The sequence below is a fragment of the Pseudorca crassidens genome, chromosome 5 (assembly GCF_039906515.1).
Source record: "Pseudorca crassidens isolate mPseCra1 chromosome 5, mPseCra1.hap1, whole genome shotgun sequence".
In the NCBI taxonomy this organism is placed as follows: domain Eukaryota; kingdom Metazoa; phylum Chordata; class Mammalia; order Artiodactyla; family Delphinidae; genus Pseudorca; species Pseudorca crassidens.
The window spans coordinates 75024195-75030537 of NC_090300.1; the positions used below are offsets into that span (position 1 = coordinate 75024195).

The 6343-nt window shown below is 50.4% G+C and overlaps 1 long non-coding RNA gene across 1 annotated transcript; it reads right to left on the reverse strand.

Annotated features, from left to right (window-relative positions):
• Positions 1 to 633: 633 nt before the first annotated feature.
• Positions 634 to 3969, reverse strand: LOC137224485 (uncharacterized). The gene is made up of 3 exons (XR_010943359.1): positions 3750 to 3969; positions 2621 to 2731; positions 634 to 1452 (listed from the first exon to the last, which is right to left on the reverse strand). It is a non-coding gene; the product is annotated as an uncharacterized lncRNA (long non-coding RNA).
• Between the last annotated feature and the right edge of the window lie 2374 nt (positions 3970 to 6343).

Genomic DNA, 6343 nt, shown 5'->3' on the forward strand with positions numbered 1-6343 from the left:
CAAGCCGCTTCACAACAGTGTCCCCCCCAGAAACCAATTTTACAGCCCGTGCAGCTGTTTCTCACATCTCAGTACCACCCCTCCAAGGGAAAACCAAATCTTAGCCCTGGGAGAGGAGTTCTGTTTGTTGAGATGATGGACAGTTGATGACGTTTATGTTTAATATAGGCATTTAGGCTAGACGTTCCTCTGACATACATGCCAGCTCAGTAAATGTCCGGGCTTGCTGCATATATGTCTGAAACCCTGAGAAGCCTGGGCCAAGCTGATGGATTTCCGGGTCCAGGTTGTAAGAAACTGCAGAAAGACACTTGCCCTTTGTGGACCTCTGCTTTCCCATCTGTTAAACGATCTGTAAATCTTCATCCCTAAGGTCCCTTCCGGTTTTGACATCCCATCATTCATCAAGTTGGGAATGCCAGAGGCAGCCTGGCTGACTTAGCCTCTGTAAGGGGGTCCGTTCAGAAGAAGAGTTTTGAAATATCAGAACTCTTCAGAAAGTCCATATCCTTTGGCCCACCAGTTCTATTTTAAGGAACGTAACCCAAGAAGAAAATTAGACAAATGCATGAAGAAAAGTGTATTTATGAGACTACAGAAATTATTTAAGGGAAATAAAATCTTGGCTCTGAATATATGTATTTTTTTTCCCATCTCAGCTTTCACAGATATACAATGGCAACTATCAAACATCTCAAAAGATCAGGAAATAAATGATTTATTGGCTGGAGGTTTTTCATGAAAACTTTGGATGACCAAAACTGTTTGATATCAACACAACTCTGGCATCTTTTTTTTTTTGGCCCCGTTGAGTGGCATGCTGGATCTTAGCTCCCTGACCAGGGATCGAACCCGAGTCCCCTGCGGTGGAAGTGCGGAGTCTGAACCACTGGACCGCCAGGGAAGTCCCTATGCAACTTCATTTTAAAACTGTAGAGGCAAAATGTGTGAAGGTTTTTGAATGCAGAGCCACTTGCCTGGTTCGTGTCCTTACGATTCCCGGGTGTCAGTCTTGCAAAGGCATTCAAGATGATCCAGGCCAGCCGCCACATTATACAGACAGGGAGGGAACTCGCCTCAGGTTTGAGAGCTGGTTGCAGCAAAGCCAGGGCTAGTAGCTGTCTCCCAACGCCCATCTCTAGACCAATGTTGTAAAAACACCTTTTCTCTCCAGGGACCTATGGAGGATGCAGCAGGTTGAGACTTCCTTCTGGAGTTCTCCAGCTATGAATTCTGAGAGCTCAGCTTACTTCCTTCTCAGTGGAGGTCCTCGGCTCTGGAATGAGGTTCCCTGCAGATCCTGAGTCTGGACCAGGCATGCCAGGAGCTGGGGCATTCACAGCACAGCGACTGCCGGCACACTGGGGCTTGGGGCCAAGTGCTCCTCTGAGAAGGATGATGGTGGTGAGAAGTTTTTCTCCAAAGTAAGCTGCTCTTTTGGGTTAATGTGTCCTTTTGGGAGGGAAGGAGAGGTTGGAAAAGTCAAAATATTGGATCATCTGAATACCATTTACAAGTTCCCCCGAGAACATCCTCACTGCTGGGAACAGTGCTGGGTCATTGGGTGGAGGGAGAAAGGGAGAAGGGGGATGCAAAAGAACAAGACTCTGCCCCTGCCCTCAAGAAGTTCAGAATCTAAGAGAGGGAGTAATCATGTGGGTGAGGGGCTGCAGAATAAAGGAGCCTACAAGAACCTGAAGGTGTACAGACCCAATATATTCTGGGAGACCCAATAGACGTTCTGTTTACTTTGGAGGGAGGAGATCCCTGAAGGCTTCCGGGAGAAAGTGACCTTTAATAGGCTTTCGAAAAACAGAAAAGATTTCAACATTTGGAGGTAGAGGAAAGGGCATGAAGTTGAAGGAAGCAGGGGGTGACAGTAGTTGCAGGACAGTACTGTGGGAGAGGGACCGGAAACAGGGAAGGGACCGACGTGGCTGGAACTCGTCACATGTGTGGAAACACGGCAAGGGAGCCACGTGTGGGTGGGAAGTGGGGGTCATGTCTTCAGGGGCTTGACCCTGAAGACCCCGTAAAGGTGTTTGGACTTATCCTATAGGCAGAAAGGAGGCATTGCCTGCAGGATTTTGAGCTGAGTTGTGTTTTAGGAAGATTTTGCTCATGGTGGAGGGGAAGAAACTTAAGTCAGAGGCAGTGGTTTTGGAGAGAATACAGGAAGATACCATTCCCGCCCACCCCACCCCCCTCCTTCTTCCAGGTGATGTGAGCATAGGGACCAAGCCCTTCACTTCTCCTGGGTCTTTTGGCGGTTCTTACAACCTGCAGAGAGAACTTTCTGGTCTGGTTGTTTCCGCAGCATTAGTTGGGAGCCAGGAAAAGTAAGGAGTGTCCTTGGTAGCCCCTCAGGGGGCGATGGAAGGTTGGTGTCCTTCCCACCACCATCCAGGAGAAATTCTGCTCCCACCTGAGAACTGTGACCCCAATCTGGTTCTGAGCCTGAAACTAGAAAGCCACATTTTCCAACGAAGAGATGCCGCAGGAAATAATAATTCTCTCAAGATTTATGGGCCAGGACATTCCTTCAGGAATAGAGAGAAGAGGTGAGGCAGAGGTGGGCAAGGCAGGGAGCAGCTGCCCGGGATCCTCCTGGCACACATACCGGGCTGGGTTGCGGTGGGGATTTGTCCAGAACTGATGGTTGAGAAGGACTTTAAAGGTAGTCTAATGGGATGTCTCACGCGCTTCTGCCGTTGGACTCATGGTTCTTACTCTGCAAATGGTGAGGGTGAGCTAAATGACCTGTAGGGTCTGTATCACAGGGTCATCTGATGTTTGTAGTAAAGACCGGTATTCTTGCTCTGGACCTTGATCGCACTGTCTCACTCTCCCCAAAGGAAAACGCAATCAACAGAGTCTCACACATCACCCACGTTTGGGCTGAGGATTCATAAGAGGACATCTGGAAACTTCCCTTGAAGGGATACATCTGGGCCTGATTACCTTCTTATTTACTGTCTTTTTACTCTGGAGACAGACTGGAAGACTCACCCCAGGGAAAAATAACAGAAGCATGCACACCATCCCAACACACCTTCCAGGTTGCCCCCAGCCCGGCTGCAGGCGGAGACCGTGGAGGAATCCACACACGCACGAACTCAGAACACACGCGCGCACGCACGCACGCGCCTTTTCTCCCCCTTTTTCTGTCTCGTGTCGGTGAGACAGTGAATTGCCTTCACTGTCAGGGATGCGAGACCAGGCTTGTCCTGTCACTGGTAAAGTCCTGCCCTCCCCCGCCTCCCACTCCAGGCTGCCTGCTGGTTTCCGCCAGCAGATGGCGCCCGGAGCTCTCAGACCACCGGGCCACATCCTCGGGACTGAACTCCTGGCCTCCCACACCACCCGCCTTGGAATGGGATAATTTGGGAGTCATCTGTGGGAGGGCTGCCAAGGACTTAAATTTACTCTTTGGAACTTGGATAAGTTTCCCCAGGGGCACGGGAGGGGAGAGAGGAAAAGGGGAGGGGGGCAGCGTCTCCCAGGTTTGGGGGGCAGATCTGGTCCAGCTCTGGCAGCCAGACAGGTCCTTCCTGCAAGGCCCCGCCCAAAGGGGTATCTGAAGCCAGGGCGGGTCACATCCTGCAAGGGAAATGCTTTCACTGGTGTGAAAACCCAAGAGAAAATGATTCGCAGACCAAAAATGAAGCCAACAGGAGCCTCGAAATCATGGGCATTCCTCCCACTCCCAAATCTCTGACTCATTCCTGAGCCCCGGGTTTCAACCTCACCTACTGCGTGAAGCTATCGCTGACCTGTGCGCCTGGTGTCAGGATTAATCACCCGCTGCCTCCTTGGGTCTCTGGCGCTCCATGCCCGCGCGTGGATCACAGCTCTCCCAGGGGGTGAGGTACTTGCATAAGTGTCACCCCCATTTGACTGTAGTTATCCCAGCCCAGAGGCCAGACCCCACTTATCCGAGAATCCCCATGAGCTCAGAACGGCACCTGCTCAGAAGTCCTGGAGAGTCAGGGCACAGCGAAGAGAATTCTTTCTAGAGCCTGGAGAAAATTCTACCAGTGAGGTCAAAGGAGAAAATCCCTTTTAGGCAGGGTCACAGGACTCCTGAGGCAGGTGAGACACACACACACACACACACCTCCTGGAGCAGCAGAGGAGGGAATGCAAAAAATGTTGTGGTACCAGCCGCAGAGAGGTCTGGAAATGCCTTCTTAATTGAGCCTTTCTGGGAGCAGGCTGGCTGGAGGAGGGTCAGGAACGGAGAGGAGCTGGAGAGGAAGGGCCTAGGGGCTCCGACCCTGCCTCCTTTTGGAAGCTTAGAGACAACAAAGGCGGGGCCTCTGGTTTCTTCCTAGGAAGTACCATGTGGCAATGCTGCCCCTCGAGAGAGATTTGCTCTCTCCTTGAACAGTTCTGTTCGTAGGAAAGTCTTTCCTAATAGAAGCCCGAGTCCATTTTCTTGCAACTTTCACCCACTGGGGCAGATCTACTTGCTTGGATAGGAAAGTTATGTAGTAGAGACGCGGTGCCGGAGCCTCTGCAGAGTCCCTACTAAGTGCCAGACATCCTGCATACATTATGTCCTGATCAAGAAAACCCTGGGGCGGGGTGGGGGGTGGGGCGGGGTTGGAGGGCTTCCCTGGTGGCGCAGTGGTTAAGAATCCTCCTGCCAATGCGGGAGACACGGTTGGAGGTTGGAGCCCTGGTCCAGGAAGATCCCACATGCCGCAGAGCAACTAAGCCTCTGCACCACAACTACTGAGCCTGCGCTCTAGAGCCCGCGAGTCACAACTACTGAGCCCGCGTGCCACAACTTCTGAAGCCCGCGTGCCTAGAGCCCCTGCTCCACAATGAGAAGCCACTGCAATGAGAAGCCCGCGCACCGCAACGAAGAGTAGCCCCCGCTCGCCGCAGCTTGAGAAAAAGCCTGCGCACAGCAATGAAGACCCAATGCAGCCAAAAATAAACAAATACATTTTTAAAAAAGAAAAAGAAAACCCCGGGGGGATCACTGCTATAGGTGTTATTGTCCCCTTGTGGATATGGACGAGGAAGGTAGCTCCGAGAGGTGTGTAGCCTGCCCAGGACACACAGTTTGCCCGGGCTTTCATCTTGCCTGTTCTTCCAGCTTCCCTTCACACAGCTGGAGATGGGGCGCTGGCTCCACCAACCCTCTCGTTCCCAGGCTACATGATGATGTCTCCAACGCTCCCTCCTGGTGCATGCGTCCCAGTCCCTCCTGGCCGGCTTCTGGGATGCCCTCTGCTTGGTCTGCAACCCTCTACAGCCAGGTTCCCAGACAAGGACATAAGGAGTCTGGTCACTTTGCTTGAAAAGCATTACAAGCCAGTTGGCAACTACGTCCTTCTTGTTTTGCTTGAAGAAATAACATGAGCCTTGACTCCTGGACACACACTGGCCTGGGCCCACAGGAGGGCGCTGGGTAGCAGGTGGTGCCCAGTGTGAGGTCCACGGGCGTTACGACCATCAGCCAGGTGGATGGCTTTTCCCTTCCTCCCAGGCCTCTGAGCCACTGACCCTGCCACTTGGAATATAGATAGCATTAGGTTTTTAATTAAATGTGATTTATTTTTTTGGTAAATAGGTAATACATTCTCACAGTTTAAAATTCAAAAGGTACAAAAGGTAGAAAGTGGAAACTCTCCCTCTTATCTCTTATTCCCACCACCCGTTACCCCTCTTCCAGTAACTGATGTTACCGGGTATATCCATTATGCTTATAATAAAAGTAAACATGTAAAATTTCCATATGCATTTTTATGGAAATCATATTCATTTTTCCTTTTTTAAAAAATGCAAATGTCAAGATACTATATCCTCTCTTCCACACCTTGTCTTTTTCCTGAACGTTTATATCTTCCAGTTTATGGACTGGGGTTTCATTCACCCTTTTTTGCTCCATGACACCAGCAGTCAATCCTGGAACCCAAGTCCCGTGTGCCCAAAACGCAATGCGCATGAAACCTTCAGTCAGTGCTTATTAAACAAATAATCACCACGTAGATGTTGAGAGATCGCTACTACAAATACATTCTTGTTTGCGTTTCCTATGACGTTTTCCAGGAATTCAAGAGACCTTGCGCTGGTCCTTGGGGGATGTGACCCCTACTTTATAAGAAAAATCATCTAAGGATTGAAATGATTTATTCAAGCCAAGTTGCTGCTCCATTTCAGCTACTCTGACTTTGGGCTTTGGAGGCATTACGGTTGAGCTCCGGAGAAATGAGAGATCTGGCTGAGTTTTCTCAGTAATAATTTCAATGTATACAGACAGGCAAGGATGGAGTCAGGCTGTCAGTATGATGCAGTCATGGGACTCTACTTCCTGCTTCTACCTTGAGCT